Source organism: Monodon monoceros, unplaced genomic scaffold, assembly GCF_005190385.1.
Source record: "Monodon monoceros isolate NGI ecotype Baffin Bay Population unplaced genomic scaffold, NGI_Narwhal_1 Super_Scaffold_16, whole genome shotgun sequence".
Taxonomy (NCBI): Eukaryota; Metazoa; Chordata; class Mammalia; order Artiodactyla; family Monodontidae; genus Monodon; species Monodon monoceros.
The window spans coordinates 28,278,927-28,293,986 of record NW_021703772.1 but is presented as its reverse complement, the minus strand read 5'-3'; the positions used below and the strand labels follow the sequence as shown (position 1 = coordinate 28,293,986).

The 15,060-nt window shown below is 41.4% G+C and overlaps 1 protein-coding gene across 6 annotated transcripts in view; it reads right to left on the bottom strand.

Annotated features, from left to right (window-relative positions):
• PLEKHM3 (pleckstrin homology domain containing M3) overlaps nt 1–15,060 on the bottom strand; it is a 182,931-nt gene that overhangs the window by 115,119 nt on the left and 52,752 nt on the right. The gene's annotated exons all lie outside the window — the stretch shown is intronic.

The following is a 15,060-nucleotide window of genomic DNA, read 5'->3' as shown; positions in this document are numbered from 1 at the left end:
GGCACATTCCACTTGTGGCAGCTTCCTTTACATAGCCTAGCATGAAGAAGGAAGATTTTCTCCTCGCCCAGCAACAACCCAGCCAATGAGAAGCCACCACAACCCTGAATACTCACAGTCCTTCAATGAACCTTCCTTCAAAGCAGCTCCTTCCAACTTCCCCTTTCCTCTGTAATAGTACTGCTCCTCTCCTTTGTTCTCCAGACCTGCCTGTGGTTCACAGCAGTTTGCATGTCCCGAATTGCAATTCTTCTCCTATTCCCAAATAAACTCGATTTTGCTCACTGAACCTTTTTTTGTTTTAAAGCTTGATAGCTCCTAATGACCCAGAAGGTTTCAACCTATCCCCATTCTTAGGAGTGTTTTGGATACATGGTGTATAGACAAGCACAAGCCTAGAGTCAGGAAGCTTGCTCTTTCCTAGGGAACATGGTGAGCCTGACCCATCAAACGCCCTAGTCCTGCTTTCCTCACCTCAAAATAAAGGAGTTAGCCTAAATCAGTGGTTTGCCAAATTCAGCGAGCATCAGAATTTTCTGGAGATGTTTGTGAAAAATGTAGTCCTCCCCCACCTCCAACCTGGGCCCAGAGATTTTGATTCTGTAAACCTGGGGTAGGGCCCAGGAACCTGCATTTCTACCCATCCAACCACCACCAGGGACTGTGGTGGGTAAAAGCTGAGGATTGTTCCCTGATTTCTAGGTGACTCCAAAGGTCCCTCCAAGCTCTAAAATTCTCATTCTATTTAAGTAAAGTGCAGCAGGTGGGCAGGCTGCTAAGTGAAAAGTTCATAATTGGTCACACAGTTTAATTTCTAGGCTTCCAAAGTCAACACTTCAAGTTCTTAGTCAATTTTCAAAAATTTACTGTGTAGAAACAACAGTTCATTTTACCGGCATTTTTTCCAGAGCATTCACTGTCCCCACTGAGAAGCATCTTATTTGACTTAGAAAGAATTAAAACTTTTAATCTCCAAATCCAATGTATTTGTCATTGAAAGAACATAGGATGGTCAGGAAAGAAAATTAGAGGCCAGTCAGTGGCCTGGTATAGATTCATTTTCTAAAAAACAACACATACCATTTATTTGAAGAAGGAGACACCCGTTCTTTCAATTAACTGCAAGATTTCTTTCTTTAATATCCTACTAGCAAATCATGGACTTAAACTGTCTGAAACAATTCCCCATAAAGATACACAACCTGGGATTTTACTTAATCATTGTGAGGTTTTCAACCAGAGGGGGAAAAATGTGTTTTCTTAATAATGACCGTTAGAAAAACACATTTTTTTGGAGGAGGCCAAAGCTGGACTCTGACAAGCGACATTATGAGGAGAAAAATGGAGCTGCAAAGCAGAGACAAAAAATAATTAATTGAAATAACTAATTAGAACTTATTTACATATTATATTTTCATGTACTTTCAAACAGACTTTTCAACAATGTTTCTAAATTAAAAGGCATTTGTAGTAGGGAACACTCCACATGTAGGATCAAAGCAAAAACATACTTCTCGGTCTCTTTTTGAAACTTTTCAGAGAGTGTATTCAATTCATAGGAACAAAAAACTATCTCACAAGAGAACCCACTGGCCTTTTTTTTTTTTTTTTATTGCTTTCCACCCCACTTCAAATCTTTAATGAACACATGCTCTGAAGAGCTTAGCTTCCCTTCTGATACACTTTGGGAAACAAATGTCACCATTTAACCAAAATCCTATTTGCTGCTTGTACAGTCCATTTCCCAAGGGGCCTTTCACTATAGACACCCAAAAGAATATGTTGCTGGGGGTTGAAGCAGAAACGTTGGCATAATTCTCGACAAGGGTACAGTCTTTCTTCTAACAAAGGTACCTAGTTAGCTCAATTGGCTGCAATGAGATGTTACTGAAGTTGAGGTCTTGAGAAGCCAACCACCTCTCTCTACTTCCTGGCTCCCAACTACAGCCCTCCTTCCCCCGGCCAGTAGGCGGAAAATTCATGGGCACAACAGAAAGGTAACAAGAGCTGTGTCTACGTCCAGGTGATTCTCTCTCACTAGAGAAAGAATGCACCCAATGCTTCCTAAGTGTGGCCAGCCACGCTACCCCCTCCACCTCATTTGGTAAGGGAAATCCAGGACTTTGTATTTGGAAGGAAGAAATGATCTAAGAAGAGAACAGGGGCAAATAGAAGAGAAGGTGCCTTTATAAAAGAGAGGAAAGAAGAGAAAGAGAGTGAGAGGACAAATTTTCATTTGCTCTGTTAAAATAGACAAAATAAAACTGGCAAGTTTCGATCCCTCTTCTACTGTGCATGCTGGGTAAGGAGCAATGGCCATGGGAGGGGAAGGGGACAGCCCTGTCCCTGCCTCCCCCCTCCCACCCAGTGTTCTGGTGGGAGACAGTGATCTGTGGGAAGCGCTGGGCAAATGTTGACTGAAGGCCTGGAGCCTGATCATGTGCCCCAGGGATCAGATGTTCCAAGATGGAGGAAAATGGAAATGGGGATTTCAATGACTTCTTGTTTTACAAGAATTAGGGGGGAAAGTCATAAAGAACTTAGCTTTCCTAGCTTACAGTCTGTAACCATTGGCTCATTAAGTAAATGTTGAATAACTACTTTTTAAAATAAGGTGTCACATTGGGTATACAGCAGAAAATTCTGTTTAATGAGCCTAAGATTAGCACAAAGCTGGGCACGGTGTTTAAACAAAGGATTGTTGGACACAGGGCAGAAGCGATTTTTGCAAGGTAGCTTTGGTATCCACTAAGGGAAGTTGAAGCAAAGCAAACCTGGGCCCCAGACTTGCATCCTTCTCTATAGGAGGGGAAGGAGCTGGCAGGTGAGACTGATCACAGGTGTGTTCGCAAGTTAACACAGGTGGAACCGAGGCTACATAATTCTACATAATTGTAACAGGAAGAGGGCAAGGGTGAGGGACACTGAGAAACACCTACTTAGAAATAAGTGATCCAAAACTTTATCCTGTCTCAAGCATCCAAGTTACTCTACATCTTTGGGACCAGGTGGTGACCCATAAAGTAGGAGATTTCTACATAGTCATAAAATCAATTAAGACATGAAGTATTTGACATTTTAATTTTTTTTATTTTTAATTTTTTTTAAAATTATTTTTGGCTGTGTTGAGTCTTTGTTGCTGTGTGCGGGCTTTCTCTAGCCGCGGCGAGCGGGGGCTACTCTTCATTGCAGTGCTTGGGCTTCTCATTGTGGTGGCTTCTCGTTGCGGAGCACGGGCTCTAGGCATGCGGGCTTCAGTAGTTGCGGCAAGTGGGCTCAGTAGTTGTGGCTAGCAGGCTCTAGAGCGCAGGCTCAGTAGTTGTGGCACACGGGCTTAGTTGCTCTGCGGCACGTGGGATCTTCCCAGACCAGGGATGGAACCCGTGTCCCCTGCATTGGCAGGCAGATTCTTAACCACTGTGCCACCAGGGAAGTCCAAGACATTAAGTATTTGGATTGGAGAATCGACACATGAAAACAAATGCCTCTGAGTATGCATTTTGTCTGTTATAAGGAAAATAGTATCCACAAGCATCTCAAATGGAACTAAAGGAAGAGAACAGGAAATCAAGAAAAATCAATTGTGTTCTACCTCTAATTGCTTATGTGACTAGTATGGCTCACTGCTGGTAGTCCCTTTGGTATAAAGTCTCAACTTTGGAGAGCAATACTTCAAAATTATTTTCTCTGTAAGGTTTTAAGTCCTCTGGTAGGGAATTCTCTTCCCAGGGGATGAAAACTTCAAGTTTGGGAGGGAATACACATGCTCAAATACAATCCTAAAATGTACTGACTGGTTGCTTCCAAAGCTATACTGAAATTCATTTCTGTTCATCAGAAAAGAATTTTCTTCTGGTGGGCTTCATTTTACGTTTGTCTATAAATGACTTTCATGGCAGTGAGAGATTGTAAAGAGAAACTGTCACTCATTGTTGATCAAAAGTTTGACTCAGGGCTTCCCTGGTGGCTCAGTGGTTGAGAGTCCGCCTGCTGATGCAGGGGACACGGGTTCGTGCCCCGGTCCGGGAAGATCCCACATGCCGCGGAACGGCTGGGCCCTTGAGCCATGGCTACTGAGCCTGCGCGTCCGGAGCCTGTGCTCCGCAATGGGAGAGGCCACAACAGTGAGAGGTCCGCGTACCACAAAAAAAAAAAAGTTTGACTCAAAAAGTTGGGCTACACAGTCAGATGGCTGACACGTTAAAAAGTATAAGTAACACTCGGAAGGAAACTGTTCCTACTGTGGCTGATACACATTTAGGATAATTTAACGTGGCACTTGTAGAATGGACTGTAGCTGTTGCTAGGACAGCTATGTCCTTAAGAACATAAGTAAATAACTCCTCTGAAGTTATGGATGTACCTAATTAAGGAATTTTCCTTTCATTACAGCAAGATGGCAAATGTTAGGCTTGTAAAGTATGAGCACTGCGCCTGGACACAGGGATTATTCAGTGGCACACTGTATCTAGAGAGACAGACAGAGGCAACTGAGACCAACAGACATCAATTGTCCAAGACAGAGGTCATCTACAAGTATAATCACGTGTTGCTTGATTATACTTGCAGGACTACGGCAACCAAAGAAAGATCTTTAAAAAAACATAATCTGAACACTAATTGGCTTAAAATTGTAAAGTATTCTACAAGCTGTTAGCTGAGGTGTTTTTTTTCCCCCACAATGAATATTTAAATTGCTAAGTCAGTTTCGATTTGCATGTTGTATTAACAGAGCTAGAGGTGCTATGTTTAAGTAAGAAATGAAGAGAAAAATCATGTCAGGTAATCACTGCTGACTGAAAATACAGGCAGCACACTGGTGGTCTCACGGATCTGTCTCGTTTTGACAATGTTTGGATGGAAGAGATGCGGGGACACCCCTTCTTCCTGTCTCTGACCACTCTCCAACCTCCTTTCTAGTTGTAACCCCTGGGACCCTCGCCATCCTCTGTCTCCGGGACTGGCCAACACCGTTTTTTGTGGTTAGCTCCTTACTGCCAACCAGATTCGTCAGAATTATTCCAGCGAGGTAGAGGCTGCTGTCAACTGACTGGTCAGCCATCTGCGGGCCTCCTGCACCCACCTCTCTTTGGGTGTCTAGTTCCACGGCGACGCTGTGGCTCTGGAGGTGTGAGCCACTTCTGTGAATTGGCTCAGCAGAAGCACGAGGGCACTGACCATCTCTTCAAGATGCAAAATCAGTGTGGCAGCTGCACCCTCCTCCAGAACATGCAGAAGCCCTCCCAAGAGGAGTGGAGTGAAACCCTGGAGAAGACCCTGAACTAGGCCCTGTGGGATCTGCGGGCCCTGGGTTCTGCTTGCACAGACCTCCACCACTGTGACATCCAGAGAGCCACTTCCTAGATGAGGAGGTGAAACTCATCAAGGAGATGCACTGCATGTGACTAACCTCTGCAGGCAGGACTGGGTGAGCATCTCTTAGAAGGCTCGCCCTCCAACAGGACTAGGAGCCTCCAGAGCCCAGTGGACTTTGAAGGACCCCTCTGCATGCCCCTGGTGTCAGAATTTCTGCCCCCTGCAGCCACTAGGCAGTTATTTTAACCACCCTGGAGCCCTCTCCCGAGCTGTAGGCCAAATGGAAACAAAAACGGTTCTGCAGCAAAAGAAAAAAAGAAGAAAAAAAAAGAAACTAAAGACTTTCTGCTCTTGCTAAACTCTATAATGTTTATTTGTTTAATTTCATGGAATGTTGTTATTAAGATTATAAATCGTATGAAATAAATGAATAAATACCAAGTAGACTCCAACTCAAGTTGAGAAGTGTCAAGATTTATTGGTCTTTCAGGTAAACAATGATTGAGAACCTAGAGTCAATATTTAGTCAAAATTTATCTTGAAAGGCAATAAATCTTGATTTTTGCTAAGGCAAGTAAGTAAATATGTGCACTGTTTGAGAGATTCTGACTGCTTTTCTATCTACTAAATAGCTACAGTGAGTTATAGTGATCTGTGACATGGATTTTCATTTCCAAAGAAATGTTTTGAATTATTGAGTTACTTTTAATTTTTCTTATGATATGATGCTTCAATACCAGTATTTAGAGTAGTGTAAGATAAGTTTAATAAGAAATGTTATAAATTTCATATCTAGTATATTTAAATCAGTCTAAATTTAGTATTTTTTTCATACTTGTTTTCCTCTTAGAGTTTCTCATTAACTTCTATGCCTGTCTGTTCTTTTCCTAAGGACTTTCAAGAAAATGGTAAGAAATTTAAAATGGAAATAATACAGAAATAGGCAAATGGATAAACAAATACTAACATAGTGCTTACTATATGCCAGGTTCTGTTATAAGCACTTTATACACACACACACCCACACACACACATTCATTTAATTCTCTTATCATTCTGTGAGGTAGGTATTATCCCCATTTTACAGATGAAGAAACTGAGAGAGAGGGTGATACAGTAATTCTGTCCATGGTTGTACATCTAGCGAAAAAGGTAGGACCTAGATGAAACACCCAATACGGCACTTTATGAGGAACAACAATGAACTATATAGGTGAATTTCCACGTAGCTATCTCTATATGGAACATATCACATAAATTGTCTCCTTGTGGATGACAATATGACAAGCACAGAAAATATGAATCAGTTATACAAAAGAACACAATTTAGCTCATCAATTCATTCAGCCTTGGACCTCACAAGCTTTAGCATCTCCTCTGAATATGAAGGGTGAAGGGGGGGCAAGAATACAAATCTGTAAGGTGGCAAGTAGAAGACAGTAAGAGATGAGCAAAGGAGGAAGCAATCACTCTAACTGTAGAGATCGAGGAAGGCTGTGTAGACATAGGGGCATTTGAGCTGGGCCTTGAAGAAAAAAAGAGATTTTGGAAAAGGAAGGCTCAAGTCAGAAAAATGGAAGCTCATTTGGAAAACACTGACTATTCTAGTTGTCTGAAGCTCACTGTAACTAGAGGGGTGTCAGGAAAAGAGCTTGGAATGGTAAACTGAACATAAGACTCCCGAATGCTCAGGGCAGAAGTCCTTACTAATCAATACGGGATGAGTATTAACGAGTAAGATACAGGAACAGCTAGAGTTGTTAGAAGCAGAACAGCAATCTGCCCTTTAGAAAGATTAATTGGCAAGAAAACACTGGGAGGGGAGAGAACCAGTCGATAAGTTACTGCCCTGGCCTAAGCTTGGGTAGGCAGTGGGCTTGGGAGCAGGTAGGGGGAAAAGGAAGGCGATACTGGGAGATAAAGTGCAAATGATTTGGTAGGCGATTCATGGGGAGAGCATGGCAAGGGGATTGTCAAAGAAGCCCATGACATTTTGAGCCTGCAACCGTTATATGAGAAATCTATCAGTCAGAAGGGGCGGGTGGTTTAAATGAGAAAATGCTGTTTGAAGCATTAAATTTTAAAAAAAAGTTCAAAAAATTTGAACTAGCAGATCAACTGATGCCTAAAACTAAGCCGGTTGAGAATAATTCCCCTTTATTGTACAAATCGATCTGAATTCAATCTTCTGTTACTTGTGACTGAAAGCATCTGATATATTTATACTAAATGTTGGTTGGTGAGGGTTCTATTACTATAACCTAGTCCTTTTACTTAAACCTACCCATTAAGAGGCTGAGGTCTCATTACAAACCATTAGGTGGTACAAAATAATCAACATGCATTTCAGCAGAAGACACTTACTACTTTATAAAGAAGTGAGGAAGAGGAGACATAGTTGGTCGCCCTTGTTTCTTGATAGCACAGTGGTTCTCAACCAGGGGAGGTGTTTTGTCCCAACCGGGGATATTTTTGGTTGCCACAAAAGGGTGAGTGGGGGTAGCTACTGGCATCTAATGGATGGAGGCCAGGGATGTTGCTAAACATTCCTCAATGCACAGGACAGCCTCCCACAACAAAGGATTATCTGGTCCCAAATGTCAATAGTGCCACTGTTGAGAAACCCTGCAACAGCACAAAGACAAGAGGGCAAGATAAAAGGTCCGTGTACTGACCCTACTTAGTCACTTTTCTCTGCAAGCAATGGATATACCATCTATTATGAGGAGGAAAAGCCCTTTCACCAGCTCTGCTTTCTTATCTAAAGAAAATGATTCATGCTGCTAGGTTAGTTTAGACAAAAGAGATGCCTCCAGAGAGAGGCCTTGTCCACACTGCACCACCATCTACTAGACTACCTGCGAGTAACATCTGCTCCAAGCCTGGGGCTCTTCTCTTCATAAATTAATCCTTCTGGTGAAACACTTGCTACCAATAACCCTTACTTGAAAAACAATGGCAGAAACAGAAGGGGCCAAACTCAGCTGATTATTTTAGACATGCAGGCTGCCGGTGGCGGAATAATGCTCCTCGGTCACAGCTTACACACCACCCCCTTCAGTTCTATCTCCAATGCGGAAGCACCAGCATTCCCCATCTGGCACCCCTGCAATCCTAGACAGAAAAGAGAGGTCAACCTCACCACCCTCAACATTAACAAAGCGAATGTTGGGCTGAGCAACTTGGAACTTACATGTTGAAAGCTTTGGGGGAAGACATCTTCATAAGTAAACTGTCTTACTGGAATGTTCCTCTGAACCATATTAGAGCCTGAGGCAAAAGGAAAAATCCATCATACTGATCCTACCTCTATTAAAGATTTTTTATTTGTTCATCATGGATTTTTTTGTATTAATTTTGATTTTTAAATAATATTACATTAAAATAATATTTATCTTGGTTACTGAGGGTTTAGTTTTGTTTTTGTTTTTTTTTTGGCATTCCCTTAAATTTTGTGCCCCAAACGAGCACTTCACTCCCCTCACCTTAATCTCAGCTCTGCTCTGAACCCTTTTTCCTCACATAGGATCCATCGTGTGTCCCAATTATGTTCTTTCTACAGTGATTTCCCTTGGTATTTAACATTATATTAAACCACCACTAACTCTTTTCGTGATTCCCCAGTTGCATCTCTATTATGATTGCTTTGAAAGGTCAATAACCTCTGATTGGCTTGGAAGTTCAGATTATCTTTTTGATTTACTTGAAAAGCACCTGCCTTTCCTTTCTGTTCTGGAACTTAGGTTTCCTTCCAGTGTGTATACAGAAGGCTTCACGTACATCAGCCTCATCTGGCCTGTAGCTTCTGTCACACACACTATCCCACCAGGGTCCCCTCTGACTTCTCTTCCACATTACTCTCCATTCTCAATGCTTGTTTGTCTCTCCTTATTTTGTGAGAGTCTCATCTCTTTGAACTTTACAGTATCTTTAAAACACAACCTTTCCTCTTCTTTGCTGAAACCTCTCTGAAGAAACCCTGACAGCATCTCTTAGAGTAATTTCTACTTGAGCTATTTTAGTAATGACAACAATTTGATAAAATTAAAGTCATGAGAGTGGATCCGAATAGTACTAGGAATGGCCTCAAAGTAAAAAAAAAAAATCACTTTCATCAGCTTCCTTTAAGTCCGCGCTGAATTCCAGCATTTTCACCCCACACCAAATCCTTTATGTTCTACAAGATTTAGGCACTGCCTTGGTCTACTGTCTTTACCTACTCTTCCCCTTATGCCTTCTTTGGCCTGCTTTCCAGTCTCTCTAAAAACACAGGTTTGCAACCGCCACCAAGGCTGATCTTTTAACCATATGTTTCATACTTGAAGAAGACAGGCTGCTTGTGTCAGGATATTTAGAGCTGGTAGGCAAGACACAAAGAAACACCCACAACTCAGAAGCAACCACAGAGAGCCATAAATGAATGAGTGCGGCTGTGTGCCAATAAAACTTTTATTTATGGACACTGGAAAAAAAAAAAAAAAAAGCACACGACACCTTCAAGTAGGAAACGTCTGTTCCCTGGTCTTCGTGTTGCCATTTGAGCGGAACTTCCTAGAGTAATATTCCCAGCTTCTTTCCCCAGTGCTTATCCAGCGCTCCTCACAGATAAAAAAAAATGAGGTATCTGACCGGAGAGTTTAGAAGAAGGACCTTGGCACGTCAGCTGGCCTGCAGGGAGCAGTTTTTCTGTCTGCTATGGTGAGAGGACATGGTCTTAGGGACTCCAGTTGTGACCACATGAATAAGTCTATCTAATTTAAGGGTCCATTCTATAATATTACATGTGATCTATGAGTGATGCATGTGATATCTTGATCTCCATCCTCCTGACCTCTAGAAGCAGAATGAAGCATGATTTATTAACCATGTAAAGCCTCTATATGGATGACGGCTCAGACAGGCAGGATCCAACGATGGGAGTGGGAAGGAAAGAGGGAGGTAATCAGGAAATCAGAGCATGCCTGTTGGTGGGTGAAGGTCATTAAGAAGAGGGTCGTACAGGACAGCTGGGCTCAAGGGGTAGCCAGGAAATCCCCCACATTATTGGACACATTTTACTCAGTTAAAATTCTTCATCCTAACAGCAGATGAGAAATATCATTTTCCTAAAGGTTTCCCATTCATTTTTAGGTCACAACAAGACCTCTCTTCATCCAAGAGAGAACCTCCCCACCATGTTTTCTGGGGATAAAATGCAGTGATATATAATATTTGGCACTTTGGGTGCAACTGACACTTTGTAACATTTGAATTGTACATAGTCAAGACAGTTTAATTGTCCCTCAAGTTATAGTGTCAGAGATGCTGACCTGCAAGGCTGTGAAAAGGCTAGCTTGAGGCTGTGTAATAAATCAGTAGCAGGGCTGTAAACAGAAGACTAGGCTCTTGTGCTCCTAATTTATTACTTATCCTACTGAGTCTGGATGCTTCCCAGCCACCAAATCATGTGTCTTTATTTTGTCTGGTCTCTAAAACTCCGGGGGTTGAGAAGAACAACTTTATTGGTAAAGGAAGAAAGAGACCAAGGCTTTCAAACTAAGTCTATCCTCTGTGTCAGAGGTATGGGCCTGGTGATTTAAGGGGGAAAGTGATTTTTAGCAAAGCTTTTGGTTCAGCCCCACATGATGTATTTACATTACTGGAAAAAATATGGACAAGACACAACCTTTGGTATACTAGTACAGACCTGGTTAGAATGATGATGACTATAGTTGATAATACTGTACTCTATACTTGAAAGTTGCTAAAAGAGTAGATGTTAAAAGTTCTCACCACCCAAAAAAAAAAAAAAAAAACAAGAAAAAAGTAACTGTGAGGTGACCTTTTTGTGGCAATCATTTCACAATATATACATGTATCAGATCATCGCATTGTACACCTAAACGTTACACAATGTTACTTGTGAATTACGTCTCAATAAAGCTGGATTTAAAAAAGAATGTGATTTTTCACTCTTTGGAAACTGATACAAGCCTACATGTCTTTGGTTTTGGAACCCTAGCTCCCATGTCTAGAAGTTGTGTATAGCATAAACTAGATTATTTTCAGTTAAAAGTAATATATAAAATTAATTTTGTTGATCATTTTTATTTATAGCCATTTAAAAAGGAAACACTCTACTTTAAACCAAGATATGAGAGTGGTACCTGGGTGAGACAGCAGGAATCACAAAGTCATGGACGTGTCCATCACCCCACCACCCTGAGCTGGGGCTCTGGGAGGGCTGTAGCCAGGCTGGGCAGCCCAAGGCCAGCCAGTTTCTTATCTGCTTCTGAAGCTGATCAGTTCCAGAGGGATCCAGGAGGATACCACCAGAAATCTCCCCTCCCCTGGCAGATGCAGTCAGTGCTGGAAGGCACCCACCAGTAGCTCACCAGAAATGAGGGAACAGGGTCAGTAGGCCATACCTTCTTCACTCTCTGAGGGGCAACCACAATATCACATCCTCTTTTCATCCAAGTTCTGTTTTTGCTGTGGAAATGGCCCACTCAATATCCTGAGCTGTTGTATCATAAAAAACTATCTGGTCCTTCTTCCTAGTTCCTGGGAGGGAGCTTCTAAAACCCTTGGAATTTCCTCAGTGACACAGGTATCTTTATTATTCATGAGCCCCTTGGATCACAGTTGAGTTAATGCTAATGAAGTAAGTCCTGGTGGACCACGAAATAGCTTCAGGATGGGGGGTGGTCACCAGAATGATCAACCACAGGATTAGAGACTTGGGACTATGAGCCTGCCTGACCTCTGGGGGAGGGAATGGGGGCTAGAAATTGAGTTCAATTCCAAAGTCAATGATTCAATCAATTGTGCCAATATAATGAAACCCCAATAAAAACTCTGGACACTGAAGCTCTGTGGAACATCCTGGTTGATGAACACATTGGTGTGCTGAGGGGTAGATGCACCCTGATTCCACGGGGAGAGGGCATGGAAGTTCTGTGTTTGGAGCCCTCCCTGACCTTGCCCTCTGAGTCTCTTCATTTGGCTGTTCCTTATTTGTATCCTTTCTAACAAAGCTGTAATAATACAGTCATTCCTGAGTATCCATGGGGTGTTGGTTCCAGGATCCCCCTGTGGATAACAAAATCCACAGATGTTCAAGTCCCTTATATAAAAGGGTGTAGTATTTGCATATAACCTACACTCTGCCTCCCATATACTTTAAATCATCTCTAGATTACTTACAATCTCTAATACAACGTAAATGTTATGCAAATAGTTGCTGATGCCCAACAAATTCAAGTTTTGCTTTCTGGAACTTTTCTGGAGGTATCAGATCAGCATGATAGCAGAGGGAACTAAAAAGGTCCTAAGTTAGTCTGAGGGGTTGGTTGGAGAGGGTGTTCTTGAGAAAGGAATATTTAAGTAGTGACCTGAAGAATGCATTGGGGGTAGTGGTGAGGATGGCAATATTCCAGGGAGAGGCAACTGCACATGGAGAGGCTTTGAGGCAGGTGGGAAGGAAGTGGTACATTTGAGGAACAGAGTGAAGTCAGTGTGGCTGGAACTCAGTGTGGGAGAGAGTGACAAGAGGGCAAGAGTTGAAGGTTAGGAGGTGGGCAGGGGCCAAATCATGGTGGGGGGGTCATTGTAAAAATGCTGGTCTTCATGTCAAAAGAAGTGGGAAGCCACTGCAAAATGGTAAAGAAAGGTCTACCAGGGTCAATCTGAATTTTAATAAGATCATACTCGCTGTAGTTAAGAAAAGATTTATAAAAGGTTAGAATGGAAGCAGGAAGCCTGGTTAGGAGGCCACTGTAGTCATCTATGTGAACGATGACCAGGCTGGGAGCAAAGAAGGTGAGGGAGGTAAAAGCTGTTTTCAAAATTCAAATACTAAATATGCTTATCAAGTATAAAATAAAAACATATCATTAGGATGTCTTAAAAAAAGAAGCCAAAATGTGGGTCAAGGCCTTGAGCTAATCATTTCCTTCATTTGTATACAGCACTGGGTAGAACCCTAAGAGAACATCATTGTAGCTTCCAGAATATAATGAGGATATGGAACCCTAGAGCTTATCAGCAGGTTGATACTAAATGGCTAAAATGTTGAATATATGTAGAAGAAACAGTTAAAGGAAATGAGCTTATATAACCTAGAGAAAACTGAAATATGACTTGATCCATTCACTAAGAACATTCTATGGGCTAGGCTGGTGGTTTCTCAGACTTTGTATGTGTGCAAATCAACTGGAAAGTTTGTGACATCTCTAGGCCTGATCCTAGAGATACTGACTTCAACAGGTCTAGGGAAGAGTCCAACCAAGGCTCCCCACATCAAGCTCACGATTCACCACGCACATGGTGCTCCAATCACTAGTCTGAGAGGTGCTGGGGTCCTGCCCTCAAAAAAGTGAGACACAAGCCATAGGCCCGTGGGTCCAAGACAGTGGAGGTGGAGTCAAGCAGGAGGAATGCTCAAATTTACCTGGGGGATTAAGGCGGGGTTTGGGAAGAGTGGTCAAGGAAGGCTTGGAAATAAGTCTTTAACGGTATAAAGGATTTTTCACACCTACAAGTCTTCAACAAAGCACAATGCAAAACTGTACCCAAACACTGGCTGTCACCCCTGATCTCAGGGCACAGTGCTTTGCAGGCCTGCTCCACTTTTCATCTGAAACATGTAAAGGAGTTTCATGTTGTTTTTTATTAATATAATTTAATTAAAACATTTTCTATATTAGCATATTTCAAGGTATAAAGTCTTGTCTACAGTCATATTTTCTTCTGCTAAAATGAACTTTTAGTTTACCCCCATGCCTCAATTTCTGGGACTGTATGTAGCCCATGTATGTTGAATGAATGAATGAACGAAAGACTAGATGAAAATATTAACGCAAGAAATAAGGTGGTATTAGGATAATACCAGATTTCCTTATCTAGAGATGTATTTTTAAAATGGCAAGTTTTTCACTTAAGTATGTTTCTGCTTTTAGGCAGTATAATAGATTTTAGAAAACCTCTCCAGTAACTCTTACTCTTAGGACCTCATGAAAAGCTTAGTTTTTCAAGGAACTTAGTTAGAAATTAAGAGAACCTACCCCAGTCTGTCCTAAAACCACACCAAGACCAATTTCCCTCCCAATGAAAGGTCAGTAAATAGAAACTTTTAACTCAACATAGAGTCCAATAGTATATTAACACTTACTTTAGAAGTTTAGCCGGAAATGAACACATGATGAGAACAATGTTAACCATAAAGGAAGCTACAAAAAGGGACAAGAACTTTCCAGACCAAAGTATAGCAACAAAGACTAGGAGAAATGAACAGCTTTAAAAAAAAAAAGATAGCACAGCTATGGCCTATGAAGTTCAGGAAGGTCTATCAAAAGATCCCTATCTAAAAAAAAAAAAAAGATCCCTATCTTCTGAAATTCAAAATGATTTTATTCTTCTGAAACATATCAAAGACCAACATGTGACTTCTGTGATGAGAATACCAGGAATAAATCAAAAAAGCAAATTTATATCCTATAAAATCAAACGGCCTACTTATATAAAGTGATCAAATCTCTCTGAATTTTAGGATGTGAAATAGTTCAAAACCCAAATTATATAACATTCTTCTTCTTCCATAGTCATGGTACTATTTCAGTGTATATTCACATTCTTCATATACATTTATTTTTATTTAAAATGAATTTCCTGGACCTAGAAACTTAGACTGCAAAAAAAGTAATTTATCCAATGACAAACATCAGAGTCAATAAAAAAAAAAAATTCCCATCTCCTGTCCTCTTA